At 41.7% G+C, this 27194-nt stretch overlaps 2 protein-coding genes across 7 annotated transcripts in view; one reads left to right on the plus strand and one right to left on the minus strand.

Annotated features, from left to right (window-relative positions):
- Nucleotides 1-27194, plus strand: part of LOC309702163 (uncharacterized protein) — an 854297-nt gene that overhangs the window by 149718 nt on the left and 677385 nt on the right. The window lies entirely within an intron of this gene.
- LOC309702188 (protein NLRC3-like) overlaps nt 25688-27194 on the minus strand; it is a 19748-nt gene continuing 18241 nt past the window's right edge. For 4 of the 6 annotated variants that reach the window (XM_082526682.1, XM_082526679.1, XM_082526681.1 and 1 more), the window contains one exon: nt 25694-27194. This exon is cut by the window's right edge and continues 792 nt beyond it. The gene's annotated coding sequence lies outside the window, so the exon portion shown is untranslated. The other 2 variants (XM_082526683.1, XM_082526678.1) reach the window with 2 other exon arrangements.

Here is a 27194-nt window from a genome sequence, read left to right on the forward strand (position 1 = left end):
TGGAGCTGATTCATGTAGTCATGTGTCTGTGAACAGCCAATCACAGGAAGACTTTCAGAAGAAACTCAGGAACAGCTGAGATGTGCTGAGTGACACAAGAACTTACAACAGATGTTAAAGTTCAAATGGTGGTTTTGTTTGCAGGGACTGTGAGTGGATGGAGATCCTGGTCCTCCTCAGCTGTGAGTTCTTCCTCTGTCATGAGAACCTCAGGGGGAGAACATGTGCTCACTCTCAGCTGCTTTAACAGGAAAGAAGCTCTTTTAGATCAAAGCTGAGAAACTGTTTGTAACAGCGAACTCTGTCACCTTTCTCTCCTCAGCCTGCTGCTGGACAGGCCCATGAAGCTCTGCTGTAAAGGCTTCCATGTCCCAGGCTTCACCTTTACCTGCTGACCAACGGGAGGCGTGGCCAAAACAGCGATGGGGAGTGGAGCAGCAGGTAGCAGAGGTGAGCCTATTGTATGCAGCCTGTTATCTGTGGGACCAGGGAGCACGTGATAGCAGATGTTGCTGATTCAACATCTGTGTGACAGCTGGAGCAGCACAGTCTGCAGGAAACATCTGTGCATGTAGGAGACACCAAGGTTTACATGGTGGAAGCAGACGACTGACTCAAGCAGCCTCACATCACAGGCTGCTGGCTACAAGCACATGACCACAGTGACTGGTTTCACTGGTGTCTGTCCCAGTCTGTGGCAGAGATACAGGAAGTCACAGACAGCCTGCACACAGCGTTTCCTCTGGAGTGTGTTTCACACCCTGTTTGTGTTTCTCACTAACATGTTGTAGTTCTTCCTGCACACAGCAGCACTTTGATCATTTCTCCTGCTTTTCTTCCTTTTCTAGCTTTTATACACTGACAGTAACACAAAACTCCAAAGTCATCATTTGAGGAGCTTCTTAAGAGTTTCTGTGAGTTTAGTGAAGTCAGCCTCTCAACAATAAGTGTGTGTGTGTTGATTAGCTAATGTTCAGAGAGGACTGCACTGATGTAGCATCCAGGTGAGCAGCTTATGAGCCAACAGGGGAAATTTAGCTGTATTATTGTTGTTTAAATGTAATAATTTATGATTTCATGTTCCAATATTTCACTTTTCCCAACGTTTTGTTATCATTTGGTCTGAAAACCATGACAAACAGCAGTGTTACAGTTGTTAGCATTAGCTGCTATAGAGCACTCAGTCACTGTATTGGTGTTAGCGACATGAACATATCTGAGCTAACTGTGTGTTCCAGATGTGCAGCAAACCCAACTGTCCCTGTGTTTTCCTGCTGCAGACATTATCCCCATGATGCTGACGTCCTCTGGTGGGACGAGCTCACACGTTTATGGATTCAGATGCTAACTGGACCAGACTGGTGTCAACCTTTGTGCTATAGAAGCAAATCAAAGAAGAACCAGTTGAACCTGAGCTGTCTGTAGTGGTGACACCAACACCATGTCACCTGCACATGCTGACCCAGGGTCAGTGTTGAACCTATAAGCTGTGTCCTCACAGTTCAATATGTCCTCACTGCACAGGTCAATGACATCAGAGCTGTAATGTTGTTCCCGTCTCACTAAAACTGCTGGCATAAGGTGACTTTTCTGGGTGATTCCTACTCCAGGGTCACCAGTTTGAATCCCTCTGTTACTGCTGGGAACGTGCTGCTAAAGTGCCCTTGAGCAAGGCCACGTCCAGCTGATGAAGCCAACCCTGGGCTCTGCTTGCTGGCAGTGACAGAGTAGATGAAACAGCTCAGTGGATGCTAACTCACAGCTAACAGCGCTCTGTCATGGATAAGTGAAATAAAGCTGACTGACCCACAGCTGCACACAAACACCTCCAACACCTACAGGTCAGCAGGTCCACTGCTGTCTCTGATGGGCCCAAACTTTGCTTGTTCAGCGTTTGCTGCTGCTGACTTTGAAAATCACACCAAACATGGAATCAAATATATCGACTCAGCTTAGACTACAGAGAAGCTCGGCACTGCTCACAAAACTCAAACACAAAAGGCTTTTTAAAGACAACAATCACTTTGACAGACACACAAACACGACTGAGTACAGAGGAGCTGCTGGTTTGAAGCCACAGAAATGTTCAAATGTTTAAACACACTGCAGCGTTGCAGCCGTGATGCATTTGTGCTGCTAAGGCCACACACATCAGCTGCCTTACATTTTAGAACCAGTTCATCTCTGACCATGGCAGCACAGTCTTTCCAGTACAGTGATGTTGGTGGGGACAGTGGGGACTGATTGTTCATTGGCTGTAAGCCGGTCACATGGACGTTTAACTGGTGCTTTGATTGCTCTGTAGTCTGTTGTGCCTGTGAGCTGCTCCTAAAATGAGACAGATTATAATTGTCACCATTCTGTTAATGACTCTTATTATGTGCGCTCTCCTCCACTGTCACACTAAACACATTAAACCTTTATTTTTGTGTAAAGTCAGGATTTATTGGCTCTTCTTAAAAGCGTCATGAAGTGCAAAACTCAGCAAACATTATACAAAAGTAGATTTAGAAGCTGAACAGAACTGAAAACATTTAAAGTGACAGTCAGCACAAATCCAGCTGACATCTCCATCCAACCCAAGTCTTCATTTAAAGTCATTATAACTGTGACACACGTTTGTTACAGTATTAATCCTGCCTGATGCTGCAGGGCCAACATCATGAAACAGGCTCAGCATTTATTTCCATTATGAAACTTTATCATTAAAAACAAACCATTGTTCTGCAGTCGTCCCAGGACTGTCGGTCAAACGTTCTCTCCACATGTTTAAGGCTGAGCTCACTTTATCGTCTGCCTGAAGGAGGGAAGCAGATGTTACTAAACATCACAATAAAACATATGAAATGGGTGCACATGAGGAACGTCTGCACTGTTAAAGCCATGCAAACATCTTCACACATGAAGCAGCAACACCTCTCAGTTTAGCAGCAGCTGGTAAAAGCCACAGTGATCCTGGAGCCTCCCTGAAGGACTCGTTCATCAGTAACTGTCAGGAGGACGATTAAACCTTCTGCACACGTCCTGTAGTTACACACTCGGGAGGAAAGACGACGTCCTCGCTCTGCAACATGATCTGTGTTTCATCCAGGACGCTCAAACACAGACTGGTTTCCAAATATTAGACGCACTGGTTCTTCATGCGTTTCTACCTGAGCACTCAGAGTCATTTCTACAACAGGCCTCCTTCACCTGCTGGTGCCTCTGTTTCTGTGTTTGGCTGTTTCCATCAGTGCCTGATGTTTGTGATCTTTGATCTGTTCTGAAGTCTCTCTTTGTGACACAAATGTTGTTTGGCTTCTTTTGCAAACAAGGCAAAAGAACTTTAATGGATTCATTTGCTGATCTTACTGTTCTGATGCAAAGCCGTCCTTTCAACGCTTTAGAAAGAAAACCCAACAATGTTTTTAAAACTTTCCCAAAATGTAAAAGCTATTAAAACCATAAACTTCTGCTCCTTGATCATGTGATTCTTCTTCTAGACTGTCTGTAATTGTTATTGCTGATTGTCAATAAAGTTGTTTTTTATAAGTTATGTTGTAAAGGAAGCTTGTGGCGAGGGAGGAGGGGCGACTAAAAGCAGGTTCATATAGTGGGAAAGTCCTCAGGTCATGTGAGGATATTTACTGATGCGTCAACACTGTCAGATAAAAGAACGGCTGCTGCATTTGTTCTCCCACAAATAAGTTTGGTGATGAGTAAAAGAATTACAGATGATGTGGCAGTTTATACTGGGAGCTGGTAGTGATGTTACTGGCTTGAACTGGGTGGAGGACGCACTAATATGGAGGTATGTGGTTTGCTGGGACTCTAGCAGCGTGCTAGTGAGCACAGGTGATATGTCTTCAGACTCTAGGCAACATATTGTTTTTGATATACTTCATTTACTGTATAGAATCAAACACAGAGGGATAGAAGTGGATTTCTTATGGCTCCCTGTGAATATCGGTGTTGATGCAATGAACAGGACGATAAGTTTAAAAAGGTGCAGCAAGAAGAAGTCGTGCAGGTTTGACTATAAAATACAGTGAAAGTGAGGTGAAGAGTATAATGAAGGTAAAGATGAAGGACGAGTGGCAGGCACACTGGGACAGAGACGGGAAAGGCAGATATTATTATACAGAAAACAGTCGTGTAGAAGAAGCTGCAGCAGAGACCAGGATGGAATCTGGAGAGTCAGAGTTGGTCACACAGGCTTGAATAGCACACTTAAAAAGGTAAACATGACACAGGAAGTGTGACTTCTGTGGACCAGAGGAGACGTTTGACGGGTTGTTAGCGTCGTCAGGATGCTGGATGGAAACGCTGTGCCTGATAGGATGATTACAGGCTGGACTTTGTCTTCCTGTTACAGATGGATCCAGGCCCTGGATGACTGCTGGACACACATGACCCACACTAGGCTGCCTTCATCCATCCTTTCCTCCTTCACTGAGACTCAGAGTCAGCATGTATGTATTTATCAGTGATTTGAATCCTTTCATTACAGAGTGAAGTTAAAGTAGACGTGTGAACACACTAATAAACACAAAGGGACACAACTACTACTCCATGATGGAAAGCTGAAGTATTACACAGCTTTATGAACCTCCTGTTATCCTGGTAGACGAGTACAGCAATAAATCTTTTACTTGAACATCTTCTGGCTCCAATAAGCTTTGAAATGTGACCATGAAGTTAGAGACACACTGACTGAAACCCACAGCTGTGACTGTGGATCACATCCACACACAGTGTAGCTGCTGTCTCTGTGTGAGCCTTTGCACTGCTGCTCGCAGCACCGTTATATCACTCAGCGCTCGCTGCTGTTATTGAATCCACTTTTTACTGTCCGTGCAATCAAGCTCCTCTGCAGAGCTAGAAAATATCTTCGAACCAGTTTATGTGTTAGGGGATCCTTTGCAGTTGTGACTGTTGCCTCTGTTTTTGTCCTTTGGTTCCTGGGAGCCTTTTACATTTCCATCAGCAACAAATATCTGAACAGGCTTTATTGTAGGAAATACAGGAGTAAATAGTTGTCATTATTTATTAGATGTTGTTAAAGATGATCAGATGCTTGTTTAGTTTAATGCTGTGGCTTCAGTCAGCATCACTGTGCTGTATAGTTTTATTTTTCTGATCCTTCTGTTAAAGTTGCTGAATAAAAGCTGGTTGGTCTGCACCTCACCTCTGCCTCGAGCCTCCTTCTTTAAAGCAGCAGAGGCTCTTCATTCAGGTATCACAGCTCGAGTTGTTCTGCAGGAGACCCAGAGTACTGTCCTTGGTCCATAATGACATTAACTTTGATTCATGTCAACATGAAGCCTGAACGTCTGTGATGAACACACTATCAGCATCACTGACATATTTCATCATTTAAAAACACTTCCTGTCACCGTGGTGGTTACAGTGACATCATGCAGTTTGTGCTTTGACCTCCAGAGGGCGACAAATCAGCACAGACAGAGAGCTCCATTCAAACTTTGCTGCCATCAGGAATAATTCTTCAAATATAATCATCAGTGTTTGAGCAGTTATGATATCAGGGACAATCTAGACATGTGTGACAATACTGAACATGTCACATGACACACCTCAAACATCATGTGATCCACTCTCAGTCTGCACTTTCATTCATGACTTCATGAATTTATGATCAGTTTACTCCTGAAATATTCAAATGCTGCAGGGTGAAGAACAACAAAGTGCTGACACATGTTTGTGTTTCAAACAAGAAAACCAGCAGAAATAAATCATCTTTGGACAACATGACAGAGATTAGTGAGTTTCCAACTTGCACTTGAATGCAGCACAGACAGATTCTGATGTTCGTGGTTGTAAACGTGTCCTCAAACGCCGCTCTGACTCTTTCCTTCCTGCTCAAAGTTCCTCTTTTCTGAACTTGGTGTTTGTGCCTGACGCTGATCATCTCCGTGTGGAGCTCCGTGTGAAGGTAACGTTAGCAGTGTGTAATGTTTCCTGGCTAACATCAGCTGTGTGCAGCTCAGTTCCAGCACAAATCTGCCGCTCCATAGTTCACGGTAACGGACTCATGAGGTCGACCGTTAAACGCTCTCCCGCCATTTTGTCTGTGTGCGCGGATGTGTACGTTTTTGTTACCACTGTCATCTCATCAATAGCCTATTTGTAAAAGATCTCTGTTCATAGTTTAGTTGGATTTTAAAACTCTGTAGTTGGACAGTTTTATTTTGGACTGATGCTAAAATTCTTGCTGATTGTTTCTGTCGAGGTTTTGTACTTGACATCCGCCATTTTGGATGTGATAAGCTGTAGAGAGTGCGTCCAAAAAGAGAAACCAGAAAGAGAACCTGTTTTATTAATAACCTCTTGCAAATAGAAGAATATGAAAAAAAACAACAACAAATAGGATAAAACCTTTAAATCACTTGAATTTTTAAAATCACCATCATCTGTTAACACAAATTTGATCATTTCAAATTTTTGTTTTCATTTTCTCTTCCCAGTTACTTCTTTCTCATTCTCTTCATTCTCCTTGTCACCTTACGTCTCACTCCTTAACTGAAGTTATAGTTCTAACATAAGAAGTCCCACCAACGTCCTTTATTTAATCTCTGTGTTGTCACAGTTATTATCATCAGATCAGACATGAGACCCAGACAACAACATAAGTTTACAAGCTAACATCATGTCAGCTAACATTAGACGATAGCATCATAAACTTTAAATTACTTTGCCTCTGATCAACAGTTTGATTACATTCTCACATCACAAGTTTATTTGTAGTATATAGGTAATACATCAACAATGCTGCCGTGGCTAAGTTAGGAATATTTATAATGTCATTTCCAAAACTTGCATATGATCTGCAATTTGTAGCAGATCTACTGACTGTCACAGAGCAGCTGGAGCAGTCTCGAATGCAGGTCAGTCCACTGCTGCCCCCTGTGGCCAAGTGCCATAGCTACTGCTGGATGAACTCGTGACACATCTGCACCTGTTTCTATGAACACATTGAGTCTGAGTGGCTGCACTTACACTGGTGCATTCAACATATTGAAAGATGGCAGCAATGTGGATTGTCAAGACTCAAACCAACCGTTGAGCAAAGACAGCAGGATCACTTGTTTCTGTTTGTTATACAGCCAGATTTACTCGTGACACACATGTGCAGCTGCTTTATCACCTATTCTGAATTTGTTTCAAGCACAATACATTTGTTACACATGTTGGGATATTGTGTTTGTTATAAATGTTATATACCTGTGTGGTATGTGACTTGTGTTGCCATGACGCCAGGTCTCTCTTGGAAATGAGATTTTTAATCTCAATGAGATTTTTTTTTACCTGGATAAATAAAGGACTAATTTGTAACTTTCAGTGTTTTCCGGTCTTCCAAAAGAAAAAAAAACCTTCAACTACATGACATGCAGTTGTGTATTTGTTTTCACCTTATCATACACTTGAAGTTTTACAAATCACCACTTCTTTAGTGAATATCATTTCAGTCTCAGACAATCTCGTTTCTCTTACAGAGGTTGAATGCACCTTCTGCAGATGGCGGTACCACACAGTGTGCGTGGACTTCCCCTGCACAGAAGGCAACTACAAATGCTGTGAATGCTAAATAAACAGAAACAAATGATCCCTGTTGTCTTTGCTTGATGATTGGTTTGAGTCTTGACAATCCACATTGCTGGCGTTGCATCTTTCAATGGCAGCAATGGCAGGTATCAGTGCTCAAAGCTTTTGTGTTTGTTTCCAACAAGTTGCCCACCTCGGAAAACAAAAATGTGTTCTTTTACTTGTCAGATGAACATATGAGACACTTTGACTCTTCAGTGCAGTGTGGAGCCTAACAAAGATCTGTTTTGTGTCCCAGCTGATCAGCAGGAGGAGGAGAGTCTGACGGAGCAGCAGAGGAACATTTTCAGCTACTTGGACTCAGCTCAGCCACTACAGAGGAAACAATGAGCTCAACACAGAAGGTGACAGACAGAGCAGGACCATATGACCAAAGATATTTATCACCATATACATTTGAACATTTGCCATAACGATGTAGCTGACGATAGAATTGACACCAGACAAAATACTTTACAGCTGCACAACTTTATTAAAAACCCATCAATGTATTTTCACTGAAACAAGCAGCTGTTGTTTATGTGCATTAAAGTTATATAAAAATGTAACAGTGCAAATGCAAATTCCTCGCTGACAGTTTAACCAAAAGGCGTTTCCAGTGGAAACTGGCCGACACATCCTGAGCATAACCATGTATAATATCCACTAAACTTCAGAAGAGGTTATACAGTCGTGGCCAAAAGGTTTGAGAATTGCATAAATATTGGAACCTGGAGAAGTTGCTGCTTAAGTTTTTATAATAGCATTTTGCCTGCACTCCAGAATGTTATGAGGAGTGATCAGATGAACTGCATCGTCCTTCTTTGCCATGAAAACGAACTTAATCCCCAAAAAGCCTTACCACTGCATTTCATTGCTGTCATCAAAGGACCTGCTGAGACCATTTCAGTGATCGTCTTCTTAACTCAGGTGAGAATGTTGGCGAGCACGAGGCTGGAGATCATCATGGCTGTATCCCGATTCAGGTTCTGCAGCTTTAAAGTCCTCAAGGGCCGCGTACTCAAAGACCGCTAAGGCCGAAGTGCGAGGCTCGTAGGCTCGTGAAATGGGACGTCTAGCCTCCGTCGCGCTGCCCAGGTTGCCTAGCAACCATGATACTAACAGCTGGAAACGTTTCATACAGCTTTGTTTGACAGAAATGAAGGAGAACATATTTAGTTCATTTGTTTCTACATGAGCTCTGTGTGATTTGATGAGTATCTGAGGCTGAGACCACAGGACTGTGAAACATGATTGTTGGGCTTCATTTCTGTGCTGCTGGCTCTTCCTCCTCCTCTTCCTCACACACTGCTGAGTTTGTCCTGGTGGATCATCAGGGCTGCAAAGCCTCACAGATGATGTGCAGCAGTGGGTCCCTCAGTCTGTCCTCACTCTGGACACTTGCAGTCGTCACACATGGAAATCAAATGTGTGATAAGCTGCAGGATTCAAACACAAGTGTAACTTATAAACACATGTTCATACTTTTATTCCACAATCAGAGAGAAAGAAACAGAGAGAGAGTGCAGGACAGACAGACAGGTGACAGTCTCAGGTGTACACACTGCTACACAACAGCACCAGAGAAGCAGGATTTAGTGTTTGTGTTATTACGAGTGTAAACAAGAAGAGTTCCAGATGGTGCAGTGGACACATGTGTGACTGCTGTGATTAAAGCATCTTTCTTTCAGCTTAACGAGTGAACCGTCAGCTCGTTCAAACACACGTTAAAGTGCGTTTGGCTCGACACCACCGAACAGAGGCAGCAATATAACACAGCTAACATTAACAGTGCAGTGAATCCTGCTTGTGCCGTGATGTTCAGGGCTGCAAACCGAGCAGCATCACTGACTTTCAGCTTGTTGTGTTTGTAGATATATGACTGACTTTAATTATCCACAAAATCATCACATTCTCTGTCAGATTAAGGTCGACTATTGAACGGCGTATATTTTAAAGGCTTTAAAACCAAGTTAACGCTGAAAGTACAAACATCACTAATGTCACATAACTCTGCCGACAAGGCATAGCTATGGCTATGAAATGCTCTTTGTGTATCACTTCTTCATTATGAAAGATGTCATTAATGCACTAGTAATGTCTCATCTGGAGTATTGTTCAATCATTTGGTCAGCAGCTAATAAGACAGATCTTAACAGACTTCAGTTAGTCCAGAATAAGGCGTCCAGATTAGTGTGAAGATGTTCATACTATACTAATATTGATAAAATGCATAATAACCTTTCTTGGCTTCCTGTACAGGCTAAAATATTCTATGGCTTACTTGTAGTTCTAAAGAAAGCAATTCTGTTAAACACACCACATTTATTCTGCTCAGCTGCAGTATCAGATGAAATACATCATCATATTACACAGTTTTCAACAAGCTGCAATTTAGTAAATGCTCGAGTTAAAAGTAACGTTTTGTAAAACTGTTACATTTAGAGCAACTTTTAAGTGGAATAAGTTGCCTTAAAAAATTAGAGAATTATTCAAAACTTCAATGAACACTTAAAAGCCGATTTACAGAGCTTTTAGTTGTTGTAAATATTGTAAGACATGATTTGTTTTTGAAATTTGTGTAATGTGCCTCAATGTTATTGATATTATTATTATTATTATTGATTGCTTATATTTGAACAATTGTGAAACCTCACTGTGGATGTAAGAGTGAAATTATGTGGATATCTTGAATCCACTTTATTGTGTAATATTTTATGTGAGTATTTGACGGAAGACGAGCAACATCTGTTGTGGAAGCTAACGGGGTTCCTTTAGAATAAACAAACATAGGATTTATTATCACTGAATAATTCTGTATAAATCTATACAAATTATAGAAATATGTAATAGGAACCAACAAAATAATCTAAATTATAAAATAGTGTGTGTGTGTGTGTGTGTGTGTGTGTGTGTGTGTGTGTGTGTGTGTGTGTGTGTGTGTGTGTGTGTGTGTGCATGATTTTAGTGTTTGAACAGTCATGAATTATCTTTAACAGCAGGTTGGATGTAATGTGTTAGAACTACCAGCAGGTGGGGATAAGAGACCTTTAAGGTGTTTGGTGCCACGCTCCACCTTCAGGTTTAAAACTAGTGTTAATGGAGTTTGAAGGTTGAGTTTGTTCCACGACTGCATTTCACTCACTGCCTCTGTTTGTATCTCTGTCACTGCAGGACCAACATGGAGCCAGAAGTCAGCGCTCTCAGGAGGCCGACAAACCTCACAGAAGAAAGGGAGAGAAAAAACACACCTGTGACGAGTGTGGGAAGGGTTGTACTGTGAGGGATAAACTAAAACGGCATCAGGTCATCCACACTGGAGAGAGACCGTTCAGCTGTGACTTGTGTGGAAAGTCTTTTTCCTTGAAGGATTCCCTAAAAAAACACCAACTCATCCACAGTGGAGTTAAAGCGTACAGCTGTGATCAGTGTGGCAGAGCTTTTACTCAAAGTAGCAACTTACAGAGGCATCTAGTTACCCACTCTGGAATTAAGGCATACAGCTGTGATCAGTGTGGCAGAGCTTTTACTCACAGTAGCAGCTTACAGAGGCATCTAGTTTACCCACTCTGGAATTAAGCCATACAGCTGTGACGAGTGTGGGAAGGGTTTTACTGTGAGGGCTAAACTAAAACAGCATCAGGTCATCCACACTGGAGAGAGACCGTTCAGCTGTGACTTGTGTGGAGAGTCTTTTCCAGGAAGGGTTACCTAAAAAAACACCAACTCATCCACAGTGGAGTTAAAGCGTACAGCTGTGATCAGTGTGGCAGAGCTTTTACTCACAGTAGCCACTTACAGAGGCATCTAGTTACCCACTCTGGAATTAAGGCATACAGCTGTGACATCTGTGGAAAAACTTTCAGCCAGAGAGGGCACCAAAATACACACCTACGCATTCACAACAGACATGATGTGTACTGCTGTGAACAGTGTGGCAAAGAGTTTATAACTCACACAGACTTACAACGACACATGTTTACCCACACTGAGGAGAGACCTTATCAATGTGACCTGTGTGAGAAGACTTTTAAATCTCCACGTCACCTGAGAGAACACCAACAGATCCACACCAGAAAGAGACTCTACAAGTGCAGCTACTGTGAGGTATGTATTTATATTGTTATCTTGTCATTTTAGCCTGACTGTTTGGAACAACTCTGCTCATTAAACTGTGTTAGCATGTTAGCAATTCTACTGCATGGAAAAGCAGCTCTGAGTGATTATTCAGATTTTCCTTTCAGTTATGATTTTAGTATTACTGTAGTATTATGGTGGTAGTATTGTAGTTATTGCAGCCCAGTAAACTGAGTGTGTTAACTGAAACAGTCAAATGTAGTTGGACGTCTGCAGAGATGCTCTTTATTTCAGGCGACGTTCAGGATACAAATGTTGAAGGACTGACTTACACTGTCTTTGTGTCTTTGTTTAGAAGCAGAGCGACACAGATGGATCCAGTTCTCAACCCTGTCATCACTGTGGTGGTGGGAAAGACTTTCATTGTGACCTCTGTGGAAAAACTTTCAGTTGGCAAGCTGCCCTTAAAACACATCAACGTAGACACACTGGAGACAAACTGAAATACTGCAAAGAATGTGGGAGAAGCTTCACCACACCAAGTGAGTTAAAACAACATGAACTGATTCACAGTGGGGTTAAAAAGCACCTCTGTGATCAGTGTGGGTCATCCTTCACCACTGCAAGGGACCTTAAATCACACAAACGAGTCCACACAGGAGAGAAACCACACAAGTGCAGACACTGTGAGAGAAGCTTCTCGCATTCAGGTCATCGTAACAGTCATGAACGAACACACATAGAAGGAAACTACAGCTGTGACCAGTGTGACAAGAGCTTCAGGAATCTCAGTTCATACTCTGCACACAAACGATCCCACGTTACTAATAAACTGTTTCACTGTTACCAATGTGCCCAAACATTCACCTCATTGTCTGCTCTGTGCAAACATCAGCGCGATCACTCAGGGCTGAAATCACTCCCATCACTGGATCACAGTGAATCTGAAGACACAGAAAGATCCTCTGGTTTCTGTGTCAGACTCTAAAAGCTTGAGATCAGGCTCCACAGAGTTCAGATAGAATCATTTAAACTTGTGTTGAACTGAACTGGTTGTTGGGCTGAACTTCTACATAATACAGATCTACATGGGATCTTCTTTTCTGTTTTTTACTGAGTCAGTTTTGTCCTTTTTTCTCTGTCCTGGTTTTGCTCGTCTGTAAATGATTGAAACTCAGTCAAATAGTTCATTGTTCTCCAGCAAAACGTTTTGGAAACTCATGTTTAACCTTTAAAACTCTGACATGTTTTAGCACACAAGGCTTCATCGGGGAGTTCACTCATGATTGGACCATGAGAACAAAGGTTTTTAGTTCTTTCAAAGAGAGTCTTGGAGATGTTTGATGTTTCTGTTTTTTCTACATAAAGGAATAAACTATTTTTCTTGCTTCATGTAGTGTGGAAGTTTTTAATGTTTCTTCATCTGTGATGTTCTTGAATGTGTTCACGTGAAGATGATATAAATAAACTCTTGTCAGAGATTTACAGTTATCAAACAGGTGAATAAACAACACTGAGACACTTGGAGACGGTTAACGTGCTGCACGGGTGAGGGCTCAGAGAGGACTCACACCGAGCTGCAGTAGTCGTTTATTATTTATAGCAGGGTGAAACAAGCATAGCAGTTTCCTCTAATTTTGCATATGTGTGTGTGTGTGTGTCTAAGTTCGTATAAATGTCATAGGGTGAACTTCCTCTTTCTATAAACAGAGCGAGTAGTACATTTTGTTCTTTTCCTATTAAGAGTAAAATATGAACATGTACTTTAATGCAACATAAAACTCATAAAAGCGTTTCTTCTTTAACATCCCCTCCTGATGTTAATATTTTTCACTTAATCATACTTTATTATCAGCCAACAATCACTTGATTATAACATTTTCAATTGTAGCATCATTCAGTATGTGTGTGTGTTTCTATACTAAATCTTCTTCATCCGGTTCATCTTCTAGTGGCAGTCCAACATAGGTAATTACTGTGGCCTGTACCATTTTGTCAATCATGGATCTTATGCATGGTAGGATACATGTAGAAAACAAGCACAATAATAGAAGCAGAACTCCTATCAGTACGAGTCCTTTTATCACGAGGGTCTTCCAGCTGCCACTCAGCAGCCAGGTCAGCCAGTCCTCATTGTTCGTGACATAGTCTTGTTGCTGCGCATTACTCAGTTGTCGCAACTTGTCTAGGGCGGTGGTCATGGTCAAGGAGTGCACGTTGTCCGGGATATAGGTGCAACAAGTGGTGTTGAATAAGACACAGAGGCCCCCTCTCTCAGCGAGAATCATGTCCAGGGCGACCCTGTGTTGCATGACCACTATTCTGATCGCGTTGATTTCCTCATTCTGAGCCTTATTTATCTTTGTTGAGCTGTTCAGGAAAAGTCCAAATCGGTAGTCAAGAGTCTCAATTCTTAACGTGTTTTTTCCAGTTCCGACCCATGGGAACAGTGAGTGCAGGACCTTCTGTCTGGTGGTCCACAACTTGAACTCTGCTGGTACATCACTGCCCCAGATTGGGTCATGGGGTTGCACGTCATCAGTGTTCCTCTTGCGTCGTGGTTGGTTCTGATGGAATACTCTGAATGTGTGGTCTGACACTAAAATTAGGGCGCAGAGTCCGGTACAAGAAAAGCTCACAACTAAGACAAAACTGCTCCTGCAAGGAAAGCTCACTGTTATGCATGCAAGTCATCAAGATGACATCATCAAGATGGCGCTGGAGTGACGGCAGCCTTTCCAAGTAGCTCTGCAACACCGCACCTTTTTGTTAACTTTAACTTTTTAGACTAGGCTTTTCAAACTTTTTTTTCACCTTCCTCTACTTATACCTCTTAGATATAGCGATACAAGATGGATAATGCACTTTTTAAAACTTCTGGAACCAGTTCCTTCATCTATTCGAGAGCGGAGCTGCTGGCACTAAAAACAAAGGGACAGACCGGCATGCGACACAACATCCCGGCCGAGCTAAAGAGGAGCTACAGAGGCTGCAAAGCTGGAGCGAGGAGAGCGGATCACCGGAGGCGATTCAAACCATCAATCCTGACAGTGATCATGGGCAACGTGAAGTCGTTACAGAATAAGATTGACGAACTGTGCGCTCTGAACAACCACAGACTATACCGTGAGTGCAGCTTGTTTATCTTCACGGAGACGTGGCTAACCGAGCTAACGCCGCAGGCTAACGTAGACCTATGCGGTTTCACACCCGTGAGAGCCGATAGGGACACGCAGGCTTTACTTACTTACTTTTAAAATTACTAATAACACAGGGCCAAGTTATCTTAAGGAACTCTTAAATTCATATCTTCCTACGAGGGCCTTAAGATCTTCCTCACAGTCATTGTTGGTTCAGCCCAGATCTCGCTTGAAGTCTAGAGGTGATCGAGCGTTCGCTCTAGCTGCACCTGAGCTGTGGAACAGTCTCCCGATTGGCATCCGGGCGTCTGATTCTATTCAATCTTTTAAATCACGGCTTAAAACATATCTGTTTGAACTTGCTTTTTCTACTAGTTAAATTCTCGCCTTGCTTCTAGTGAGTTGTTCTATTAATGTGTCTGGTTGTTTTGCGTTGTCCTGCGCTGTCAATGTTTTCTATCACTGTGTTTGATGGTACAGCTTTACAGCTTTACTCTGCTATAGCTGTGTGCTATAGTTTATTTTAGTAGTGGTTTTACCTGTGAACATAATCTCTCACTTATATGACTCTGACGTTATAGTGCTAATTATTTTATTATTTTATTGTTGCGTAGCCTATGTCCTCTATCACTGTGTATGATGGTACAGTTCTACTTTGCTATAGCTGTGTGCTATAGATTATTCCTATTAGTGGTTTTTACCTGTGAACATAATCCCACACTTATATGACTCTGATGTTTTAGTGTAAATCATTTTATTGTTTTATTGTTTCATGTAAAGCACTTTGGCATGCCCCTGGCTTTTAATGTGCTCTATAAATAAAGATTGTTGTTGTTGTTGTTGTTGATGGAATACTCTGAAGGTGTGGTCTGACACTAAAATTGGGGCGCAGAGTCCGGTACAAGAAAAGCTCACAACTAAGACAAAACTGCTCCTGCAAGGAAAGCTCACTGTTATGCATGCAAGGTGATCAGCTCTAGGTGAGAAGACATTTAAATCTCACACTTGTTCTGCTGCATTTTGAAGCTCAATTCCAGGAACAGATCGCAGGGCTCATTTTTATATACACCGCAACTGCCATGAGGACAGGGCCATTTTTTTGTTGTTGTTTGTTTTTCCTTTTGCTCTGTGCAGCACTTTGGCAGCATTTTTAAATTTCTCTTTGTATTTTTTCTTTCTTTTACTAGTGAAGAGATGTAGCGTGAACAGTTATACAGTCTAAATATCCCATATGGGTCGTGTGAAATGGTGTTTTCAGTTTCATTCAGTTGAAGTAAAGAACGTTGAATATTTCTAAGTGTGCTGTTTTGAACCAAGATGTCACAGTATGATCAGTGCTGTAATTTTTGACAGTCACTGTATCAATGTTATTTTTGCATCTCTTGAATAAAGGTTTTGACCTGCAAGTGCTAATTTCTTTAGTTATTGGGGTAAAATGGGTAATGTTAATAGGAAGGTGTTTGCCAATTCAGTAACCTAATTTAATGTTAATGGAAACTAACATTATCTCAAATTGTTTAGTTATAATTGTTGTTTAACTGAATCTTGATTTTTGATCTTGATTTGTTCTTTCCCAACATTTTTCAAAAGAAACAGTCTAATTTCTTTGCTGTGATTGATTCCAGAGAACACGGAAGAACTGACATTATTTAACTGTTGATTTATGTAGATTCAGTGGAGGAGTAATGTCAGTTTAATTCTTTACCTACTGTCAATGCAGTGAAATTAGACATTTTGTTTTGAAAGGTTACTGGTGGATGCCAGCAACCATCTTGGAAGAGAACAATATAATCTGTTATTAGGCCTCCATTTGAAAATTGTGTATTTGATACTAGAATATAATAGGTATATAATAAGCTGAGGCCTTGACTAGTAGAACGTCATGTTGGTGTTTAACAACACGTGAGCCAACATCAGACTCCGAGCGCTACGATGCTAAAGATCAGAAGATCCAGTGTGACATCATCGTTACCTGGCAACAGCAGCCCTCATCTGACTTTATTGGAGGATATTTACACCAGCAACACTGTTTAGTTTGATATGACGGATTAACAACATGCGCTGTGATATCCAGTTCATCTGTAATAGATACAGGATCTAATCAGTCAGCAGATATCTGATCAGCTTATTTATAATTATACTAGAAACAAACACAACTGTGTTAGTGATTCATGCAAACTTGCATATCAGCCTTTGAAGATTTTGTAGTATTGAGAACAAAGAGGTTGTGTTAGGGCTGAAAAGCCCGACTTGTTCTCCTCTGCAGGTCATCAAATGCACCACAGAAGTTTGTATTTGCACAAGCCTGTATATGTTTGATGGCTTTATTATTCTCTGTTCAAAGACAGTAAATATGGAAAATGTCTCATGTAGTATCAGCTTCATTTAAAATGACTGCAAACATTTAGAGAACATGTGCTGCTGTTTGTCCTACATTTCAACACTGAATGAACCCTGAAAACATGATGGCAGCTGGCAGGTTGGAGTTCACATGAAATATTGGCTGTATGAAGACTGGAAATATAGATGATACAAACATGCAGCCAAACATTTGTGGACATGAATAAACTGTCCAAAAAGCAGGAAGTGACACAGCTAGAAAGTGTGTAACAGCTGAAGTCAAATGTGATGCAGAGTTGAATCTGCACTTGGATCCATCTGTGAAAGGTCCACATGTAGGGATCACATGAGTCCTGATGTTTGTCAGTCAGCTTGATAACTCCATCTACTGTGGGCTACATATACTGGGCTGGTAGCTCCACAGTGTTGGAAAGAAACTATTAAATGTGCAAAGTTTAAAATCAGAGGCTCTTCTAACACAGGAGCCATGTTGAGTTTAGATCACAGCCGACCACCGGAAATGGCTGAAATGAAAAGGAATGAAGCCCATTGACAGCCAGCAGGTCTAAACAGGAACATTTGTATGTGTGGCAATGATGTGGCTGCAGCTGACACAGGATTGGTTCAAACTAAACATCAGACACATTTCACAGAGTTCACAAATAAACTCACGTTTTTATTTTTGAAGATGATCATAAAGTAGAATTTATGGTCCAGTAGAAACAGCAGGAGGTTTGAGCCCTTCTGATGGCAAGGCAAGGCAAGTTTATTTGTATAGCACAATTCAACAACAAGGTGATTCAAAGTGCTTTACAGAGACATTAGAAACAAGAACAAATAAAAAGCATGATTTAAAATTGATTAAAACAAGCAAACAAACTAACTAATTAACAAACAAACAAACAAAACAGTATATAAAATCAAAACAGATCAGAACAGTAGATAAAATCAGTAGTTAAATGTAAGTTTTAAAATTTAAGCTTAAAAGTGTGGATTTGGTGCTTTATTCAAATGCAGCTGAGAACAGGTGAGTCTTCAACCTGGATTTAAATAAACTGAGTGTTTCAGCTGATCTGAGGCTTTCTGGGAGTTTGTTCCAGATATAAGGAGCATAAAAGCTGAATTCAGCTTCTCCGTGTCTGGTTCTGACTCTGGGAACTGATAAAAGACCGGATCCAGATGACCTGAGGGATCTGGAAGGTTCATACTGGGTCAGGAGGTCATTGATGTATTTTGGTCCTAAACCATTCAGAGCTTTATAGGCCAGCATCAGAACTTTAAAGTCTATCCTCTGACGGACAGGCAGCCAGTGTAAAGACCTCAGAGCTGGACTGATGTGGTCCACTTTTTTGGTCTTAGTGAGGACTCGAGCAGCAGAGTTCTGAATGAGCTGTAGTTGTCTGACTGATGTTTTAGGTAGACCTGTAAAGATGCTGTTACAGTAATCAAGCCTACTAAAGATGAATGCATGGACTAGTTTTTCCAGGTCCTGTTGAGACATCAGATCTTTTATCCTTGAAATATTCTTGAGGTGATAGTAAGCTGACTTTGTTATTGTCTTAATGTGTTTTTCTAAGTTTAGGTCTGCATCCATCACTACACCCACATTTCTCGCCTGGTTTGTGGTTTTTAGATGTATAGATTGAAGTTCTCTGGTGACCTGTAATCGTTTTTCTTTGGCGCCAAAGACTATTACCTCAGTTTTGTTTTGTTTAGCTGGAGAAAATTGTACGGGGCCTTGGTCTCCTGGTGACATTGTGATATATATTTGTGTGTCATCTGCATAGCTACGACAGTTTATTTTGTTGTTCTTTATAATCTGTGCCAGTGGGAGCATGTAAATGTTAAACAGAAGGGGTCCCAAGATGGAACCTTGGGGAACTCCACATGTGATACTTGTCTGCTCAGATGTGAAGTTACCTATTGATACAAAGTATTTCCTGTTTTCTAAGTATGTTTTGAACCAGTTTAGTACAGTTCCTGAAAGACCTGTCCAGTTCTCCAGTCGTTTGAGTAATATGTTGTGGTCAACTGTATCAAATGCTGCACTGAGATCCAGTAAAACTAAAACTGACATTTTTCCACTGTCTGTATTCAGACATATGTCATTAAACAGCAGAAACAGGATTTGGAGGAAGATGTTAATAGATTAGAAAGAATTGTACACTGTGAATCAATGCAAGTCTTTCTATATAGACAGATCTGTAATAATCCCTCAGGCAGGTTCCTCTGGGACAGTCACAGATAGAGACACCAATTCTGACATCCTTTGAAAGCCTGACTTTGAATTTTCATCACTCGTCATGCACACAGATGTTAATTCTACATATTCCTGGTACTGAACTCTAAATCAATATGAAGAAAATGCTCCTGCTAATCTGCATCTATGTTGATATCAAATCCTTTTCCAGCACATGGATAAATCTCTATAAATCTTTCAGTCTGATCAGAATGGGCTCAGTGTTGTTATTGCAGCTCCCTGATGTTTGAAAAGCTAAATGTCCATTTTAAAGTGCTCGTGTGTAGGATTGTGTTTCCTTCCTTTGTGCAGTTCTTACAGTAAACATGTTTGAATGTTTCCTGTTCCCCTGATGCTTCTTCCTGTTGGATAAAATTGGTTTGAATAACATGTTCTTATAGGTTTTAATGAACTTCAAACTGGGATCGACTTACAAAACTGTCTCATTTTATTGGAACGATCCACATTTACATCCATTCACGGTACATTTGACATCTGAACACGTTTGTACACATGATGAAAGGACAGATGGTGTTTGTGTGTCCTTCTTAAACTTAGTGTGGATGTTTCATCATGTAGAACTACTTAGAACAAAGTCTTTGGAACATTTGGAGAACACGTTTAGGAAAGTAACATCCTGGTAGAACATTTTCTTAAAGCAGAGCAGAGCTGCAACATGACTGTGAGCATTCAGAAGAATAAAGTCAGAATACTTTATTATTATGAAGACTAAAGTGCACCTTAATGCTGCCGATGAACACACATGTTCTTTGTGAAAGCATGTGTGAGCACAGCTGACATGCACCACACTGACCCCACTCGCCCCATTTCTTCATCCACTTCTTGCTCTTGTGCTTGAAATGAGACGCAGCAAAAGTCAGAGGCTCTAAAATCCACACAAAGGGGGCTCGTTAGATCAGGATACTGGATGTGATCCATAGAAAACATGAATAATACACCACTTTATTTGAAGCATCTGTAGCACTGCCTCAGTTCTGGATGTTTCCACAGACTCCTCTGTGCACCTAAAGAAAAGGTCAAGGGTCAGCAGCACATGTAGTTGGGACAATTCTTCAGTCGCACAAACTACATAATCATTTTCCTCCAATGACGACTTTTCACTTGCAGAAATGGTCCTGTGTGATTTCCAGGCTGTGATATAAAAACTAGTTCCTAATGGCAGCGACTCACTCAGTAAACATGTGTTTCCTTCACCAACCTCACACACAGATCCAATAAGATCAGGAAGTGGGCAGTATAGTACAATATGTGTTATTCTGTGCTGCACTGCCCAAACTAAAGATCTGCTGAAGTGTTGGAAATGATCCAGATGTTTATTTTGGACGATACAGCAGAAGATCAGACATGAAAGTGGAGATAACACAGAAGACCTGCAGCAAAGGGTCAGAGGTCAGACTGGGCCCCTGGATTCAACAATGAGCCAATGATCATCAAGCAGTGACTAAAGCAGAGCCCTGACCTTCTGACATTCATCACACAGTCAGAACAAATGTCTGCTGATGACTTCATCTCATGAAACGACTGATAGATGTCAGTTCATTGATCAGCTGAGCTGCTGATCTTCATCGTCACAGAAACATTCAGCTTGTTTCAATCAGTAAATAACTCCCACTACTCCCAGTTTGAACTGTTCCCACTCAAAATGCTGTGAGAACAATGATCATTGTAGAACTTCACAAACATCACGTGTTGTTTTCCACATGTAAGATCAGCAAACACACAGAAACTTCCTGTTGCCACACACGGCCTCTAAAATCTCTTCCACGCTTTCTGTCTGAAGTCCACTCTCTGTGTCGGATCCACAGGAAACAACAAGATCTTATTAACATGGTTTTCAATGTGTCTCCTTCCAAAAAGTCCAACCAATGAACAAATGTGTGTATTTGTGGAGGCCGAACAAAAGCATGACACATTTCTCTGTTTCTATAAACTGGAGTCAAACACAAACATGAAGAGTTTCACTGACAGACTCCAAAATGCCCCCACAGTGGATCAAAGGGAAATCCTACAGTGTGGCCAGAGACTCTTAATGGCTCCAACATCAACACATCCACAATGTTGGATCCAGTTCTGCCTCACAGAGTTACTAAGACACACCCTCTGCCAGCATCACAACAGCTCCACCTGCTTCACCTGCCTCCTCAGCATCTGTACACCTGAAGAGAAAAGAAAGGCTCCAACAGCTCAAATCTACAAAGGATTCATGAAGTTTCATCCAACAATAACATGTTTGCCTTCCACAGTGTGCTGTTAGACACCACTGTACCTCTGCCATTTCAAAAAGAGCAGCTTGGGAACATTTTGGCTCCAAACACTTTGTGTTTAAGTTCTTTGTTTTCTTTGTGAAGCCGACAACATCTGGAGCTTTGTGACTCATAGAAACATCATTTTGTTCTTTAGATGACAGCAGATTGGGACTGAATAATCAATCACTATCAAACCAATAAAGACAAACATGCTGATTTTACAGGAACTTTGTTGGAGAAGCTGCAAAGACATGAAACTGGTGGAGATCCCAAACCAGTTGATAGTGCTGGTTATTCCAAATAAAGCTGTTTCCCTTTGAGATGAAATGACTTTCTGCCCTGATATATAATAAAGATGTTGTTGTTTTTGAGCCCCTGTATTAAAAGTAGTTTAAAGTCAGCTTGAGTTTGATGTCTTTATGTCAAAGCTGCTCATGATGTTGAGCTGCTGATGGAATAAAAACAATATAAAAGCATGTAGTCCAGACTTAAATGTAGCCTGTTGTTAGCTGAGGTCCACACACAGTGTTTGACAGTGTAAAGTGTGTGAAAGGGCTGCTGGTGGAGCTCACTAGGATGAGCAGGTGACCACGAGGTGGAGAGCAGCTGGCCTGGCTTTGACCCGGGCCACGCCCCCTTTCTCTCTGCTTTGCTGTCACTTATCTTCACTGCTCTGTCCAATAAAGCTGAAAAAGGCCCCGAATCAAAGAAATCTGCTGCAGCCTCTGAAACGTCTTCTGTTTCCTTCCCGACGGCTTTTTCACCGTCAGCCCATCAGACAGTCCAGCAGCATTTATGATGATGTCATGATGTTGAAGAGGCTGCTACGGTGGCCTCCCATGACCCCCAGCCTCATCACAGCTGAGATGCAGACATTTGAAAACATTCAGCAGACAACTGAATAACAGTCCAACACAACAGTCTGTGTGCAGACACACACTGACCTTTCATATAGTCAAACACAGCTGGTTGAGTCATTTCTCTGTGAGTCTAAAGTGAATCTAGTATTTGAAAGTCCACTTCCTGTATTTGTTGTTGAAGACTTCTTCAGCTTCTTCTCAAGGACATCAGCTGCTTGTTTGGCAGCAGAGGCAGTTAAGAAGCTTCCTGAAAAACACTGAACAGTGAGTTCACTGTGGCATATGACAGATTCAGCTTTCTGTGTGCAAATGTGTCTGTGTCGACCTTTCAAATGCTGTTGAATCCAAAACATCAGCGGCTCCTCGGCTGCTCACTTCATGCACTTCTGTCTGTGTGACAGTCCAATGACATCACAGCTGTTTCCAGCCCCAGTGTCTCAGGACTGGACACCTTTAAACATGTCGAGGATCAAACAGCGTCCAGCTAAACACACATGAAACTATCAGAGCTGACAATCATTCCAATAACATCTAATGGTTCATGTATGTAGACACAGGACTACAAGGAAATGGCTCTCAGCATCTGGCTGTGGGAACACATGAGTCCCTGTTTGTGTTCAGATTGTGTGCATGTTTTAGACGTGTGTCACATGTAGAAACACAACAATCCCACAATGACACACAGATGTGTTTGACACAGCTGTGCAGCTGTAAGTTGTTTCTAATGATTCATTGAAGCTCTTCTAACATTCTGGAGACGATCAGTACATGAATCTGTTCAACACGACAACAATTTGACTTCAGTGTGAACGTTTGCATTAAATAACCTTCTTCATCCAGCTGACAGCATCTTCATCCTATGATGTGAACAGTTCCTCCTGTTGATGACAAACCTCTGACAGGATCTGCTTGAGGAGCTTTTTCATGTGCAGCTCTCTGAGCTCAGGGCTGAGCTGCTGTTTCATCTTTAAGAGCTGCTGCCTCCTCGCCGGACTTGTTCTCCTCTTCTTCTCCTAATGACACCATTTCTGCTTCATATTAAATTCAATAAAGATGCTGACATGTATCTGTAGCAGCAACATCATTGAATCTAGAACAACTGGAGCCAAACCAGTGGCTCTGCTGGGATCACTGGTGAGCCAACACTTCCTTGTTGATGCAGATTTCAGGGCTTCCTTTTGCTCCTCCGTTATAACTGTTCTCTCTTCTCAACACATGATGACACAAAGGAATCAGCAGTGACAAAGATGATGCTGAAGAGAAGCACACACTTCACACATATAACAGAGCAGTGCAGTTACACACACCTCTGCTCGACATCAGGCCTCAAACAAAGACACAAAACACTAACTTGACTCTAAACAGAAGAAACGAGCAGCTGTTTCTGTTCTGTGCTTATTTATATTTGACACACATGCTTCTCTTTGTGCAAACACACATCGCACTATAAGGGTAACCTCGCACACAATGATTGGACAGCACAGTGATGATGCTGGGAGATCCTATACGCAGCAACACAGAAACACTGAGAACTTTAAACAATGATGGAAAGTGTTATAAATGACTTGTTGGCCTCTGATCTGTCACAAACAGCTGAAACGTGTCTCTCATGAGTCACATGAAGGTTTTTGACAGAAAGGACAAAAAGTAGCTGCAGTCAGTTTGTGTCATTTTTATATTTATTCATCTGGGAGAAAAATCTGAGGGACATTAAAATGTGTTTTCAACAGAGACAAGAACATGAATATAACAGAACAGGTAAATGAACATGTTTCAAGTAAACAGCTGGACTGATCAGGTCCAAACACAGAGTGATAAACTTGTCAAACAGCTGTCATATCTTTATATAGAAGCTCTTTATAAATGCTGCTCACTGCAGTCTGTTTACTAATAATGTCAAAGTGTTAGAAACACAGAAACATCAGAATGGTCTTTGTTCACAGAAACCTGTCTGGGATCCTTTGTTGTTCTTTTGATGCAGAGTTACATTATAAATATAAAGAGTTATTTCAGAGTCTCATCAGTTTTCCTGCATGTCTTTATTTAACACATCAGCAGGGCTGAAGCTCTCATGTTAAACACACACTGATCTATGGACACGTTCATGTGTTTCTAACAGAACCAGGCTGTTATCAGCCTGCACTAACATTATGTCACACACACTGAATGTAACAGTGACAGTTTACATCATCACACAATCAGCTGTGATTGTTTCACTGTCATCAAACGAGTCAACAGGAAGTAGAATCAATAGAAACCAATCATTTACTGACAGCATGTCTGATGGAAATAAGTGCAGATTATGTATGAAGTCTAACTGCACACAGTAACTGTGTTACAATAAGGACTTAACAGCGCCCTCTGCTGGAGTGTTTCAGTACTGCGTTAACTAGAATACACCACCTCCTCCTCACACCACCTGCTACAGCTCTACTCTTCTATGACTACAGTCATCCACAGCACTGATGTGAGGTCACATGGTTCATATGTAAGGAGCACAGCTGACCTCAGGTCAGTTTAATGACTGTGAGCAGCAGCTGTGTTATTGTCACTGTGACAGGGAGACACTCTCAGACACAGCGCTCATGTCAGCTTGTTCTCATGCAGGAGGATCAGGAGCTCCATGTTTGTCTTTCTGTTTGAATCATGATGTGTTTGTGCCATCAGAGTCTGTCATGAGTACTCAGGGTTTCACAGCAGCTCTTCTGGATGCTGACGAGGACTCCAACCTCATGTTTCACCTCTCTGAGCTTCTGATGTCTGTGAACACTCGTGTTTCTTCTCTGGGCTCATCTGGACAAAAACACCTTTCTGTGTTTGGCTGCAGCCTCATTCTGACTGACAGGAAGTGTGTTATCCATGAGCTGCACTTCTGTGAGGAAGTTTCCTGCTGTGTTTCCTGTCTGTGGACAAACACGAGTGTTCCAGCTGAGGACTTGGTTCCTTCCACCTGTCCATACAGGACATCACGCTGTCTGCAGCTCTGTAAATGCAGCTCCAGGTCCTTCCACGTGCTGCTCTGTATTTGTGCAGTTTGTAGTGTGTCCTGGGAAACGTAGCACACATGGTGTTCTTCTGCTGTTTCCTCCTTTCACTGAGTGTGAAACACTGACGCTGTGCTGTTGTTCACAGAGGGGAGCTGATTCTAGCTGCAGCTGGACTCTGTCATCTAACTGAATGTGTTGGTGCTGATCACGGGGCTCTGAGGGGGGAGCAGCAGGAGGACTCTGGATGCTGACGTCAGTGTATCTGTGGAAGCTCCCACAGCGTGTCTGTCATTCAATATTGTGCTGTATATTGTATCTATGCAAAGATGAACAGACTGTGTGTTCACTGGTCTCTGTGCTGCAGCTCTGATGTCATCATCACTCCCTCCTCCACCCTCAGCAGTCCCAGCATGCTGCTGTGGTGCACCCCACCCTCACTCTACACCTGAGCCACAGACCACACCCTCCACCTCAATATACACCACAGTTTTCTCTGCTGTGGAAATGAGATCAGGAGGAAATCATCATTATTATTATTTAATAAACGCTCACATTAATGTGGGCTTATTTGTTTCATATTAGAAACATTAGTTGAGTGTTTTTAGTATAAAATGGTCAAAGTCCCTCTTTTTGCTCCTCCCCTCACCTGTGGATGGGCGGTGCTGTTACCGTGGTGACAGCTTGGATGTGTTTCAGTCCTGCCTGGTTATCACTGCAGGAATCTTTCACATTTATTACAGGTAATAACTCTGATTTTTCTGTGTATTATGAACCAAATGTATCCTGATACACACAGAGATGGATGAGCAGAGGTTTTTTTTGCAGTTTATGTAGTTACTATGGACTTAATGCATACATATTATTAAAATTAGGGCTATAACAGTTGTATTGATGTATAGCAACTTGAAATGCTCCCACAAATGGCTCCACAGCATGTAAAAATATAACAAAAGCTCTGGCGGACTTGGTTCTGTGGTCAGTCTTAAAGGGTGAAGTTAAACTCTGTAATCTTCACTGTGTCACAGAGTTCAGTGAGTCCCGTTATTCACAGTATCAATCAGATCATCAGAGAACAGCTGATCAGCAATCAGTGGTGCCAACAGCGCCTCCTGTGGTGAGAGGATGCAATAATGCAATGTAGCATTTTTCCACTCAACACTTGCAGTCATGGAAACTGTCTGTTGGATCTGTGTGACGTTGCTTTCTTGGTTAGAGTTCCTCACAAATGTCCAGATGATTCTTCTAATGAGGCGTCGACCATGTTTGCAGCTCTTTGGAAGAAAACGTCGCCCTTTGCCATCCTTACTTTTCTTTGACTTCTTCAAATGCAGCTGAACTCCAGCTGGTATTTTCTTGGACTTTGCAGCTGTTTCTGGTCATCAGTTCATTCCTGCAAACCTCTGAAGCTGAACAACAATGATGCTGCATTGCTGGCTGATCCCAAAAGGTTGATTCTGTTCATCTGGACGTTTTCAGAAACGTTTGCTCACTGATCAGGTGACTTCTTCAGTCTCAGCTGACTGCAGCTTTACAAGCTTACAAACAGCACATTTGCACAATGACTGAAAGCAGCAGCACCTGATATATATGATACTAATATAATACATATACATATATAATCCATACTAATGATGAAGGAACTGAGCTCACAGTCCATTGTTCATTCAGTGAACTACTCAGTTTATTTTGGGCCTCAGAAATGC

The sequence above is a fragment of the Aulonocara stuartgranti genome (genome assembly GCF_965226115.1).
Source record: "Aulonocara stuartgranti genome assembly, chromosome: 3".
Classification (NCBI taxonomy): domain Eukaryota; kingdom Metazoa; phylum Chordata; class Actinopteri; order Cichliformes; family Cichlidae; genus Aulonocara; species Aulonocara stuartgranti.